Source organism: Elaeis guineensis, chromosome 10, assembly GCF_000442705.2.
Source record: "Elaeis guineensis isolate ETL-2024a chromosome 10, EG11, whole genome shotgun sequence".
NCBI classification, from domain to species: domain Eukaryota; kingdom Viridiplantae; phylum Streptophyta; class Magnoliopsida; order Arecales; family Arecaceae; genus Elaeis; species Elaeis guineensis.
The window spans coordinates 42,931,128-42,946,717 of NC_026002.2; the positions used below are offsets into that span (position 1 = coordinate 42,931,128).

At 35.9% G+C, this 15,590-nt stretch overlaps 1 non-coding gene across 1 annotated transcript; it reads right to left on the bottom strand.

Annotated features, from left to right (window-relative positions):
• Nucleotides 1-13,258: 13,258 nt before the first annotated feature.
• Nucleotides 13,259-13,364, bottom strand: LOC140852256 (small nucleolar RNA R71). Its single transcript, XR_012135160.1, has one exon. It is a non-coding gene; the product is annotated as a small nucleolar RNA R71 (small nucleolar RNA).
• Between the last annotated feature and the right edge of the window lie 2,226 nt (nt 13,365-15,590).

Below are 15,590 nucleotides of genomic sequence, written 5' to 3' on the forward strand. Positions count from 1 at the left end.
GGATTTGAGGGTGATATGATGGTTTAACTGCGAGAGTAAAGATTCAAGTTAGACTTTTGTACTTAATATTTTAATTTGCTTCTAGAGACTTTAAGATGCAAATAATAACTCCCACTAATTTTTTGGATCCCTCCACTCTCCGAAAAGGAAACAAAAATTCTGACGCGATAAAAAATTCCTAGTGGGTGCTGCGGTCCCACCGATGACATGCACCTCACCTAACAGTTATTAATAACATGCACACCGATGCGTAGGCAACTTTTTGTCCAGATGCTTCATTAAGCATATTGCAGTAACTTGATCTCTAAGTCATATGGGCTCACCTAACAATTATTGCCCATACTTTTTAGTTAAGCCGAACCCACCATTCACAAGCAAGTGCAAGGCCATCATTGGGTCCCTCACCTAACAGTTATTGGGCCCAACCCCATCCTTATCCTAGAGCAACTCTTTGCTAATAGAGTGGTTGCATATTTTCGATGCAACTGAATCACTGTGACTAGCCGAGAACAATCAACGTCGGTAGCACCCCCGCACATCTACAATAGAGGAAGACCTATGGACTTAATATTTATGGAGAGATTTGAGTTTAGGTCTTACCTAATCAGTCATCATATGACTGATCTAACTGGCATGGGCTAAACCAGATTGTTAAGCAATCTAATTCAAGACCCAATCTTCCAAATTGGTCATATAAGTGGAGAACGATGGGGGTCCCTCTATTGCCTTCCTTAGACACCAATAAATTAGTCAGATCGGCTAACAGAACCAATTAAATAACCATATCTCATTAACTTGCCTTAGATACTAATAGGTTGATTGATAAGAATTGGTTAGCTCAAGTGTATCGGGCTCAAACCAACGAGCCAAATTAGGTCCTTAGGTTAATCGATTCTACATATGGGACTTAATCGATTTGATCAATAATAATTGTATGATCATTAACTTAATTAATCTAACTCAATTCAACACTTGACTCAGTTTGACTAATTATTTAATTAAATTAGACCCATATGACTCAAATCAAAAACTTTAGATATAATCCTATTACATGACCTAATTTTTGATTATTTCATGATCAAAATTTATTGGGAATAGTGTCCCAAAGCCAATCATGAGCCTGTTGATGGTTGTGCTCATTTTTATATATGTACATGAATTCTGAATTAATAAAAGTTATTTTGATATTTTTCATCACAAAATATTTCATCTTCTAATAAACTCCTATGTTGTGGTAAAGTCCTTAGGACTATTTAGACTCGACAAAGGAGGATTTATCGTTTAGTCTTTAAATCTGTTCGCGACCAAATGATACGTTGTAACCAAGGATAACAACGTTTATCGAGTATAGGTCGTTGTGTGCCATATAGGTTGGTTGTCCTCTTAACCAAAGAGTGTGGGACACTGGTATGACATACAGGTGAGATGTAAGGGTACATCTGCACTGAACGTGACCGACTCTGGAGCTATTTCTACTGTCAAGATTTGCTCTGATGGAATATGGGTATAAATTTCCCTCCGACCTGAGACCGCCACGGTGACTTGCAAGCAACTCACTGCACTTAGACACTGGACTACCTGAATTTCTAATTCAGTGATGGAAGACTGCTGGGTATAGTCAAGTACTTGACTTGTCGGTGCGTGTATCAAGATGAGATTGACCACTCTAGTTTAGGAGATGTGTACAGTCGTGTTTCAATTTAGCAAAATCTTGACCAGGGTAGTCCTTGTGAGGAGTCACAGGACTATTTGAGTTGAGCACGATTCGGATGATCTAATCAGGGTTGACAGTTTAACCCTGAGTCATCCTAAACACAGAGGTCAAAAGGATGAATTATACAGTAACCATATTCACGTAGGTTCTGAGTGTTGCGATTGCGACTCTTCGACCTATCCGGACGTCGAGTACCATTGCTAGATGGTCACTTCGATTAGTACAGAAATTGGTTCCTGTGCTACCAGCTTAGGTTCGAACCTGCAGGGTCACACACATTAGAGGTTCCTATCTGATCTGATGGTTGGTGAAGAGTCCTATGTGTCTGAGATTCTGTGATCGAGAATCAAGATTCTCTGATCATAAATTCCATACATTTTGGGTACCGAGGTCAAGAGTCCCACTGGTTGGGACTTTTCGATCAAAGTTACATATCGATGAATTCTGATGTCCGATTGCCCAATGGATTTGGACTCAGTATTTATGAGAGGTTTAATTAGTGATTTGATCACTAATTAACTCAATTTGATTGAGTAATTATTTTTGGATCAAGTCCAATTGAATTGGATTCAGTTGGGTTTGACCCGATTAGGTTAAGAGTTGACCTAATCGTCAAAATGGTTTGGTCCCTGATTTGATCAAGGATTGGGCTTAGTCAATTTCTGATTTGATTAAGATTTTATTGAGCCTAATTAAGCCTAATTAAGTTGGATTTAAAATTAATCTAATTGGACCTAACTTATTTGGTTCAATTAGATTGGTTTAAATAATGAAACCACCTTGGACCAATCTCCATGTGCCACCTCACTTCCATTGCACTTATTTGAATTCATGAGAACTTCTCATGAATTTTTTCTCACGCCAAGCCTTTCTCCATGCCCCACTTTAATGTGCCAAGTGAATGGATAAGGTTGGCCATTCAAATTCAAAATAATGTTTGAATTTGAATGGGCAATTAATCTTTATGCCTTATCCCTTGTTTTATGCCCCAATTAATTACATGAGAAAATATTTTTCATGAAATCACTCCATGCACAATTTCAGCCATGCCTCCTCTTCTCACATCTTTTGTAGATAAGGGATGAGTTGGTGTCCATTTGAATTCAAAATTTGATTTTGAATTCAAATGAGCAATTACTCATCTTTATCTTTTCATTTGGATAAGATTTTTGAAGTGATTATAAAAGGAAGAGAAGAGTGGGGTGTGCAAGAAGAAGAAGTCTTTTCTTGGAGAGAAGTTTTGGGGTGTGAGAAAGTCTTGTGCGTGAGAAGGAAGTCCATATCCTTCCAAAAGGAAAAAAAAAATAGGTGCAAGATTTCCGTTGAGTTTCCTAGAGTTTTAGCATGGGGTTCGGGAAGTGAGAAGGTGAGCTACGAGTATCGTGAGCCCACCAAATCTCAAGGAGATCTTCAACATCCTCTCAAGCATATCTACTGACGATCTGGAGTATCCAAAAAATTAGCAAACATCGATCAAAGGAGTTCGATCAGCATCGACCATCGAAAGGACTCTACAACGAGCTAGCACTCGTGAGGAGTCGATCAGACCGGAAGCTTCATGTAGACGATCCGCAGAGGTCAGACACACTGTGTGGCTAAATTGCAATGATCAGACTCTCCCGATGGTGATCAGATTGCGGCGATCTACTATCTGCATAAAGGTATTGTGTTCTGAATACGTTACAGTAAAGAGTTTACTGTTCGAATTTTAAATTCAAATTTAAATAAATACATGCTATATATCATATTTAGATCTTAGTGTAGGATAAATTTATATTAATTAATTAGATTAATTAATATTTTCTACTGTAAAATCATGATTTTGAAAAAATTTTAAAATTATCATTTTACCCCTGCACTGAATTCTCGCTACAAAACTCTCATGCATAAACACAAATTTTAAATTCTAAAATTATATTTCAGATCAAAATTTTTTGTATTAAAATAAATTTTAAAATATAAAAATAATTTTTAAATTTTAACATACAAACATATATCATATATATGCATATATAATTAGATCTAAACAAAATTTCAGATCTAAGCATGATGTCATATATCTCATATACTAGTCATGAATTAAATTAAAAATAAATTTATGATCTAAATATACAATCATATATCACATATATGAATCAAAATTCAAATCATAAAAAATTTCAGATTTCATGCATGCATCTATATTTCATATGAACATTAACTAGAACTCTTTCTAGATCAAAATTTAGATCTATACATGCAAATACATATCAACTATATGTTCTAAAACTAAATTCAAAATTAGATTTTAGATTTAAAGATCTATCCATACATCTTATGTATTAAGAAAAAAATTAATTTTGAAATTTTTTCAAAAATATGTATATCAAAATTCAGCTTATGAAAATTCGTGGATTTGATACCACTGTAGAATTTGGAGTTTGAAGCATGCATATGTATTTCAAAATTTTAATTTTCTAAATACTGTAGTAGAAAATAAGATTAAAATAATTTTAATCTAAATTTTGCATGCATAAAAATATAAAACAATATGGATCTATTTCATATGCTGAAATTGATATATGCTGAAATTTAAATTATGATCAAATCACATACTTTTTTCATAATTTCATTCTTTAAATCTAGATCTGGAAGAGACGAGGCTCTTTGTTAGCCGCACAAGTATCGGACCTCTACAAGTATCCACTCGAGATTAGTTTGGAACAGTCCTCTAAGATCTAAATTTTGATTCTTCAAAATTTAACTTGCTAAATCTGAATAAAACCTGGATCGCGATCAACGTTTGATCTTTCTCCTTGATCCTTATCTTCTCTTTGTCTCTAACCTTTCTTCTTTCCTTGTAGTGCTACGAGAGACCAACAATCAACAGATAAAGGGCCACCCAATGCCTTGGGTGTGTGGAAAACTTGGGATGCGCATCCCAAGTAGTATGGCGTGGGGATGCCTAAGGAGAAGAGAAAGAGGGAGGAAAAGAGGGCGTGAGAGATTCTCTTGGAGTGGAGAGGAGCTGGGTTGAATGATCTAAGGACCTTAGGGGTGGTCTCCTTTTATAGGAACAAAAATTGAATCCTATTCAATCATATAATACAAGTCCTACTTGCATTAGGATTCCTATTAACTTAAGTTATCCAACTTACATTAGAAAGCCCATTAGACTATTGGAGTCCTTGCACCCATAATTAGACACCTTCTTTTGCACCCAAGAAATATCTCATATAAAAATCAAAGGCCCTCTAATTAATGGACATGCCCAAATTGATCAAATCAAAGTGACACCCCATAATAACTATCAAGGAGATTCATAAGGGACTTGCACCCTTAATTTATGTGATCCATAACCTTAGACATCCAACAATTGAAGTCTCATGAATCTTATTCATATAGGTAATCAACAGATAATTAAGTTAGAATTAACTTATCAAATAAGTAATTCTAACGGAAAGAAGAATTGGGTCCAACCATGTGCTAGCAAGGTTACCATAGACCCAATGAATTTCTCTAAATCCAATTGACACTTCATAAGCTTAATTTCTTATTCTAGACCTAATCCCTTTGTTGTGTGACCCCATAAGTTTAATTCTATCTGGTAGTGAGATATACAATGATTTTTATCATTATATCATTGAAACTCTTTTTAATGGATCGGAACAGTTCCACTCTATCTCAGCAAGAATTGTCGATCCGGAACAATCCTAGTGAGCTCTCACAATTCACCGGTGACACCTAGCAGTATGTAGTGACAACCCAGTAGAATTGAAATAAACCTCTAGGTATAGTTAACGTGTGATTCAGTCTCTCTATTGTAAGTTCCGACTAGATGGCAGGTCATGGATAAATCGTCAAACCTCAACATCAGTCATATGATAGATTTGATTAGCTCAAGTCCAGATGTGATGTCTATGAAAATTTTTTTTCATCAATCACTCTACTGTGGCCATAGATTCATGGACTTAGCTTCTCAAATCCCATAGGACTACTCCTCTCTATCAAAGTTGATACATCCTATCTTGATGCATATCCTACTCCTACAGTGGACCAACTGTCGTCAATATCCACTACAAAGGCTCATTAAGACCCATATTTATGTATCAATCAAACTTCAACAGTCTCACTGCAAGCAGTAGTAACATCTCAAGTTAAAGGATCAGTCACACAACTACAACATCGAGACAATCACTGATGATTGAATAGAAATCTAAGTGATCTCTCGTATGGTCACGCTCAATACTAATTGTTCTCTAACAACCATCTGCACTCATCATCTTGTATCTCTACATAGTAGATTAGAGACCCATCTATTTCAAAGAAAGTGATTTGTACATCAGTCTATCCAGATCTGTTACCGTCCTCATGATGATCTTATGATCGAGAGCCTTTAGGAATTAAATACATGTCTCTAATTCTCAACACCTTGAAAGTATGTATCGAAACTAATTCTATAGATAATTCAAAGACACATTACACTTGAATGAAAAAAAATTTACTTTTTTATTGATCATATCAATATATTAAGTATAAAATTATGCTCTAGATTAATTACAATGTGTCAGCCACATTGGCTTCTAGAACATACATCTAACAGGGTCAAATCCAATCATTAAATGATCTAATCAAAACATGATTCACCATGTTGGTCAGGTAAGTGAGATCAATAGGAGGGATATGCCATTAACTCAACATAGACTCAATCTATGAGAGTAGCTCTCAATTAATGACCACCGATCAAAGCTATCATACTTACCTTAGATACCAACTGATTAGTCATTTTCAATTTAATCAATTTATATACTTAGATTCGACCACGGAGCTACGATCAAAGTCCATATTGGTCTAATCAAAGATATGGACTTGACAAACTACATCTATTGAAATTGATCAAGAGAAAAAATTGACCCAATCAGAATTAATTTTTAATTAGATTTGATCAATTACTAACATGATCTATTATCAATAATTTCTAATCCTAGGTCTAACTCAGTTAAATGAACTTTACTCGAGCTAACCCATTAACCTATGAGTTATGAAATTAATACCTTAGATCTTTGATTCTCAAATCTAGATCACTTAATTCTCAATTAAGTTTGAACTGATATAGATTTAGGTTCGGTGTTTAAAAATAATTTTTAATTTTATAAAATATTTTTACAATCAATCATCTAATGATCAAGCTTTTAATTTTAGATCTAATATACATTATTTTAGATCTAAAATAAAATTTTAAATTTTTTTTTGTTATTCATCATCATGGAAAAGATCGCGCAGCATCCCTATACGCCATAGGAGATCCCATCGAATGGGTAAATAAGATAGTGAAATCCTGATTTCTCCTATGACCGGATGGCTATGAAGATCTATCTAATCAAATTACTATATTACATAGATTCAAAATTAACTATTTAGATCTAATCTAAATAAATTAAATCAAATTATATGCAAAAAAATTCATGCCATAAGAAACCTTGCTCTGATACCATTTGAAGAAAAAATGGGTTGTTCAAAGCATATATTTTTAAAATTTTACAGTGAAATAATAAAAGATTAAATATTTTAATCCTCTAAATATTTTTTAGATCATATCTAAACTATCATTAAGGATCTATGATATAAAAAATTTACATATAAAATCTGATATAAAATAGAAAACTGCATTGATCATATCGATACCCTGAATCTGATCTAATTTTTAGATTATGTCGGTAGAGTTCAGAACTCATCACTTTTTTATAGATCGATGATCTCTATTGCTGGTAAGTATGGTACAAAGCTCTCACTGATATCGAGTAGCCGCATAGATCGTCTGGCCTCTACAGATCGTTCACTCTAAGCTTTGATCGAATCTTCCTTCGTGGGACTGCTAGCTTGCATCGAAGGCTCTGGATGGCTGATCCAAGCTCCTTTCTTCGGATCTCTCTAACTCTTCTAAATCAAAAGATGAAGCTTTACGAGGAGGTGGTGGTGTGAAATATTAGACAAGACTCACTCTTATATTTTTCTTCTCACAAAATCTAGAGATGAAACTCTAGAACCCACGGCTCACCCTCGAGAGGAAGAACACTTCCTCTGTTTCTCACGCACGGAAGCCCAACCCACTCTCAACTTTTTACATCCCCTCTTTCAGATTTTTCATGCCAAAAATTACTTCTAATCTCGTACAAAACTGATCTCCTTTTAAGGTTGGCATCCCATGGAAGATAAGGATAAGAATAAGATAGTTTCGGTTCAAATTCAAGTATTGGTTGATCCTTATCACCAATTCAAATCAAATTTGAATTAAATTTTGAATCAAACTTTATTCTTATCTTATAAACTCAAAGAGAGATTGACCAACATCAGAATAATATAAAAATCTCATGCAAAAATATTTTATGCATGGAGAAATGTGGTGGCGTGAAGAAGAGAGTCCAACTCAATTTGGACTCTAGGTTTTCATTCAAATTCAAATCAATTTGAATTCAAATTTAAACCTACAAATTTTTAATTCAAAAGGACTCAAATGAGGATGTGGGAAAGACTTTTAGGTATAAAAAAAATCACATAAAATATTTCTCATGTGAAGAATAAAAGGGCGCAGATAAAGGAGGTGCAAGGAATTCGAATTCGAATTATTTTTCTCATCCAATTAGATTCTTAACCCAACTAAATTAGGTTAAACCCAATTAGACTATTAAATCTAATCTAATTATGTAGCAAATAGGTTTGATCAAAATTTAATCAAATCAAAAATTAATCGAGCTTAAATTCTGATCATATCAGGAATCGAACATCCTTAGCGATTAGGTCATCTCATAACTTAATCGAATCAAATCAAATTGAATCCAATTCAATTAGATTTAATCCAAACTTCAATGTTCAATCAAATTAAATTAATTAGCAATTTAATTACTAATCAATCCTCCCATAATTCATCAATAATTAGTGAATTGATTTATTACAACTTTTGCATACGATTAATCATCAATCGAATTGACTATTTTATCTTAGAATGATTCTTAATCGTTGATCAGTCATATGATCAGTTAAAAATATTTTTTGAGTGTGACTCCATAGGTTTGAACCTAAGTCGATAGTATGAAAATAATCTTTCTATACCAATCAAAGTAAAAATCTAGTAATGATATCCGACGTCCGGATAGGTCAAAAGATTGCAAAGCATCATTCAAGAACCTATTGGCAAATGGTTACCGTATAATTTATCCCTTTGATCCAAATGCTCAAGGTGATCTAGGATTTAACTACCAACCCTGAAATGATCATCGATATTATATTTTAATTTTTAAAATATATCATATGGATTACTCTAGTCAAGATTTTACTGAATTGAAATACACTAATACATTAACTTCTACTTGTTCGAAGGGGTCAATTCCATCTTGACTCACACACCGACTTCGTAAGTACTTAACTATATCCAAAAACTTTTCATCACTGAATTAAAAATTTAGATAGTCTGGCATCAAAGCACAGTAAGTTGCTTGCAAGTTACCATGGTGATCTCAAGTCGAAGGGACACTTATACCCATATCCTTCGTGAGCTACTCTTGACAGCAAAGTGCTCAGCAATTGATCACGTTCAGTGAGATGTACTCTTACGTCTCACTTATATGTCATGCTAGTGTCTCCACACTTCTTGGTTAAGAGGACAACCAATGTACATGGCACACAATGACTTATACTTGATATAGCTATCATCCTATAATAGTATATTATTTGATCATGAACTTAAGGTTTAAAGACTAAATGATATATCCTCCTATATTGAATCAAATAGTCCTAAAGACTTCATCACATAACAGGAGTTCAAAATGAGATGTACATAGTGATGAGAAAACTAAATAATATTTATTAATTCAATAATTCATATACAATTACAATGATAAGCACAACCGTCAACAGACTGATGATTGGCTTTGGGACACAATTCTCAATGTTGACCAATATTTTGGATCGATTGATCAGAATTACAGGCAGGTCGACTAGGGTATCTGACGAGCCGATCACGATCGATCGACCAGTTTCCTCAGTCGATCGACCATAGAAAGCCAAGTGGATCTCGATCTCCCCGATTGATCTGGCCGATCGATCATGGTCGGTCGACAAGTTTCCTCAATCGATCGATCGTAGAAAGCTGAGCGAATCTGGTCTGCCTCAATTGATCAGGCCGATCAACCACATAGGTCGATCGATCTTCTCAATCGATCGACCGTAGAAAGTCAATCGGATTCTAGTTTTGGCCCGGTTGATCAGGTCAATCGACCGACACAACTCCGAGCTATGCCAAATCGGTCAACCAGGGTTTGGGCCAGTCGATCACAGTCGGTCGACCACTTTCCTCAATCGATCGACCACAGAAAGTCAATCTGATTCTGGTTCTGGCCCGATTGATCCGACCTTTCGACTCTTCATCTACTATTGCAAATGAAAGTGGAAAAATCTAATTATTTCCATCTACAGTAGTTGCGATCATCAATTTTTCTCGATACTTTACATACAAAAATATTACAACAATACTATTATACTAATTATCGGTCTACAGTGCTTGAAGCCTTCAATCGATGGTGCAAACTCAAAAAATATGATTAAATGTAGCAAATAATGGATGATTGGTAAGAGTGCTAATGAACTTCACCCACGATCCGAGATTAAATTGTTCTACAGCACATAGCCATTTGGGCAATAAGTCATATGACTTATCCCAATCTCAATATACCAAGGCCATTGCTTACTGCTTCATGTCCTATATCTTTCTATAACCAATCATGTAATTGAATCTATTCTTTATGACTGTACTAATATCGATGATCGAAATTGTGGGTACTTCTTTTACAAGATCCTGTATTTCATTGGCGATGAAATTCGAACTAAGTCCAGAATGATCTTGCAAAAGCACGACCGAAATACATATATGCGGACCAACATATCTTGTGATTTCAAAATAATTAGCCCACTTAATGGCTCAGAACTTCCAAGTACATCCCAACTCCATATTCTTATATTTAAAAACCCAAAAATTTAGCTCTGACTCAATAACTGATAAACACTTAATTTAAGTCATTTACAGCAAAAAATTATATTTAATTTATTTTATTTATTAAGAATTTGATGCTTCTTTTTATGTTTTACAGGAAAGGTGATCGCTGATACAAAGAGTCCGATTAGTAGATCAAAAAGACTCAAGTTTGAAAAAAATTAGACTTAAAATAAAATTTAAATAAAAGAAGGATGCATACAGTATTATAGAAAATGAAGATACTATGCAAGAAACCCAAAAAGGATATAGACATCATTTTAAAGAAACAAAAGTTTTTTTTTGTAATTTGGAGCGTAAACGGCACGTGGAAGCAGACGCGCGGGCGGGCGCGTGGCACGACGGGCGCACGACAGGTAGGCGGGCGCGGATGCGCGGCAGGCGGGTTTGCGGGGAGTGATGCTAGCGGACACAGTGACGAACAGATGCTCATTAAAGAAAAAAATATGATACTTGGAAATACTTCAAAAGAAAAAATTTATATTTTCTTTATCTGCTTGTGATCTTTCCATCTCATCCATCCATCTTTTAGTCTTTAGTATTTTCTTTAGTCCCACATCAAAAAATTATGTAAAACTCCTCCCTCCTAACACCTATAAAAAGGTTTTTATACTCCCATTTGAGGGGAGCCCAGAAATTCTTCTAGAGCCTTGCATAGAGGAAGAGAAAGGGACTACTCCATGAGCAGCTAGGCTAGCAGTCTCGAGAGTGGAGAAAAAAATTTGTAACAACATAGAGTGGGTTTATTGTTCTGGATTTTCTTATATTTTTTTATATGCAATAAAGATTATGCTTTTTATTTAAATCACCATGAGTGCTTTATCTGCTCTCTTTCATATGCTTTTATTTATGCTTTCCTGTTAGATTAATATTAGGAATAACTTTTACTTTTCGGAGATGCGCCGTGATCTATGGGTACAGAGCGTGCTGAGGAAAGAAGAGTTGTTTACCTAGTACTTTTCAGAAACGCACCATGATCTACGGGTACGGGGTGTGTCAAAGAAAGATAGGTATTTTTTTTAAGATTAATCACATCTATTTAATTAAAAAAAGAGATACAAGTCTACTAGTGCAAAATTAATTCAAAACTTCCGAGCTCTTTATTTTCTAATTACATCAATTTTAAGATAATTTATTCTCTAAATCAAAAACAACGTTTCTTTCTTTTATTTTGCAATCTCAACTTAGCCCAAGATCCCTGAGGATACGATCTCGACTCATCCTACCTACGTAGTGAGTAGAGTTATTTTTGGTGCTATCAACGACTACGCATCAAATTTTGGCACCGTTGTCAGGGACCTTGGCATGGTTGAATTAAAAAAAAAAAAAGCCACTGACATTTCATAATACTTAACTAAAATAGCGTAACCTCAAATATAAAAATTTCTAACTTGATTGGATACCTTATTTCTTTACATTGCATCTCCATAATTAACTTTAAGGGCGCAACCCAGTAACTAAGATAAGGTAGAGATTTGATCACCCTTCCTTGGCCCACAAATCACTCCCTTGTATTTACATAACCTAGACTTTAATCTAAAATTAATTAGATGTTGACCCCTAAGGATTTCGAGCTCATTAGGACAAGTGACCGTGAGAGTTGAACCAGGTTAGACTTGGTCAGCTAGCTGGTGTCTAGGCTAGTGGTTTGCGGGACGACTGGGCCTGAAGAAAGGTGATTTTTTAATTGGTTCCGTTCGCTGACCTGACCAATTTAATTGGTATCTAAGGAAAGCAACGGGGGGACTCCCACCGACCTTACACTTATCTGGCCAGTTAGTTGGTCAAGCTCTGACTTGGAGGGCTTGAAGGCTAACTATAGTTAGGAGCTATCTAGAACTAGGATAACTTTAGGATAGAGAGTCCACTGCGTGCTAACTTGATTGTAATTAAAATCTAACCACAACTAATTATTCTATTAGTTTTAGGACTTCTTAGGATCTCTTCTTTAGAACTCTTTTCTCTCTTCTCCTCTCCTCTTAAAAATAATAATAATAATAATCCTTAACAGACTAGGATAATCCTATATAGACCTTTTAGTTGCATGTTAGGTCGACGATCACTAAAACCCAAATTGCAACCATTAGACAAAGAATTAGAAAAGACTCTTAGGACTATCCGAGTTAGAAACATGGCTGCACCTGGTGAGGCTAATCCTCCATGCTCATTGAGAGAATATTTCACTCCATCCTCATATACCTACTCTCCATGCATTCAAGCACCTCCAGTAGAAGCTACCCAATATGAGATTAAGTCTAGCATTATTCAAATATTGCCATCATTCTATGGACTTAGTAACGAGGATCCATACAAACACTTGGATGAATTTCTTGAAATTTGTTCCATAGTAAAAATCCAAAACTTCTCTAATGATGCCCTTAGGTTGAAACTGTTCTCTTTCTCACTTAAGGACAAAGCCAAGCATTGGTTAAACTCCTTAGACTCTATAACTATTTCAACTTGGGATCATCTTCAGAGAGAATTTCTCAAGAAATACTTTTCAATTGAAAAAACAAATCAAATTAGAAAAGCTATCACTAATTTTTCTCAATTGGAGGGTGAACTTTTTCATGAGACATGGGAAAGGTTAAGGGACCTCATTCGTAAATATCCACACCATGCTGTCCCTAAATGGCAACTTTATCAGTGTTTTTATGATGGTCTATTGGAGAAACACCGATAAATGGTTGATGCATCATGTGGTGGGACATTCATGCTAAAGAGTGAGGATGAAGCCTGGCAGCTCTTTGAAACACTTAGTAAGAATTTTCTACATCATATGTCTGCCACCTCTAGAGAACAACCCATGCTTCAACAAAAAAGAAGTGGAATTCATCAGATTGGAAATGTCATGGATATCCATAGTAAGGTAGATGAAGTATCCCAAAAATTAGACCGTCTTCTAAATACTGGACAATCCTCGATTCCACCTAACCCAATCCAAGAAGTTTGTGCATTGTGTGCAAGTCCGAACCATTTTGTTAGTGAATGCCCGCCGCACCTCAAGTTTTTGAGTTTATGCATGAGCAGGTTCAGCAAGCTCAAGTCCAACAAGCTCGCAGACCAGGAAACGATCCATATTCGAGCACTTATAACCCCGACTGGAGAAACCATCCAAATTTTTTCTGGAGACCACAACCAGTGGTTGGCCCTGCTGCACCTCGACCTCAAATCAGGACCCAACATATAGGCATGGACCATACCATCAATTTCAAAATGCTCCTCAACCGTCTACTACTGATCACAGCTCAGCTTTTGAGAAAAAAGTTTTGAAAGCTCTAGAATGATTAGAAGTCAACACTCAGACCCTTAACTCCCACACACAATCCATTGCTAAGCTAGAGACCCAAATAGGTCAACTAGCGACTGCATTCAGTAGGAGGAAAGGAGGAAAATTACCTAGCCAACCCGAGAGCAACCCAAGAGGGCAATTTGTGATTGAGAGCTCTAATATCCCAGAAGCTTTTTTCTGAACATGCCAAATCAATCATGACTCTGAGAAGTGGGAAGGTCATTGAACACACTAGTAAAACCAATGAGACCGACCCTAAACCTCTAACCGAAGCCAAATCACCCAAGAACAAGGAGGATCTTAAAATAGAGAATGAACCAACTACACCGAAATCATCTTACTTGCCTAAAGCCTCATTTTTGGATACCCTGAAAGCTCCTATTCCTACAGATAAGAAGGGAGGAAGACTCGACGAGATGTTGGAATTATTTAAGCAAGTCCAAATTAATCTTCCCCTTCTAGACGCAATCAAATAGGTCCCTGCTTATGCCAAATTTTTGAAGGATTTGTGCACCCAAAAACATAAATTTAGATCACAAATTCCAAAGAAAGTATGCCTCACTAAACAGGCTAGTTCTATCTTCCAGCATGCCACTCCTCCAAAACTTAAGGACCCAGGAGCCCCCATCATTTCCTGTGTTATAGGAGATTATCACATTGAAAAAGCTCTTCTGGACTTAGGAGCAAATGTGAATCTTTTACCTAGTTCGGTGTATGAACTTTTTAGATTCGGAGAATTGAAACCCACATCAGTCACACTGCAGTTAGCCGACAGATCAATTAAGGAATCACGTGGAATGCTTGAGGATGTCTTGGTCAAGATAGATGAGTTTTACTTTTCAGTTGATTTTCTGGTTCTCGATATGGAACTAAATGGCAATCCCAGACAAATTCCCATTATCTTAGGATAACCCTTTCTAGCTACAGCAAATGCATGCATTAATTGTAGGACAGGAGTCATGAACGTATCATTTGGAATAAGAAACTGAGACTGAATGTGTTTGGTGCTTTCCAAGGACCATCAATGGATAGTTGCTTCAAAGTAGATACACTAGAAGACATTATAGAAGATGCAACACCCACAATTCTAACACCAGACCCCTTAGATACTTGCTTGGCTCACTTTGGAGTGTATGACTTTAAGAGATATATGAAAGAAGTTAACACCTTGTTGGATACACCACACGATAAAATCACTCCTCCATGGACAATCAAGTATGAGCCATTGCCCACATTAGCCAGTACACCAATAGCCCTATCTTTAGAATCACCACCTATGTTAGAATTGAAACCCCTTCCTGCTTCGCTCAAGTATGTATTTTTAGGACCCAATGACACCCTCCCGGCAATCATTGCATCAGACTTGACCCCTAATCAGGAAACACAATTGGTTGGTATTCTGAAAGAACACAAAGAGGCTATCGGTTGGTCCATTGCTAATTTAAAAGGAATTGACCCCTCCATTTGCATGCACCATATTCATTTTGAGGCAAATGCCAAACCCCATCGAGATATGCAGAGGAGATTGAACCCAAACATGCGTGAAGTAGTAAAGAAAG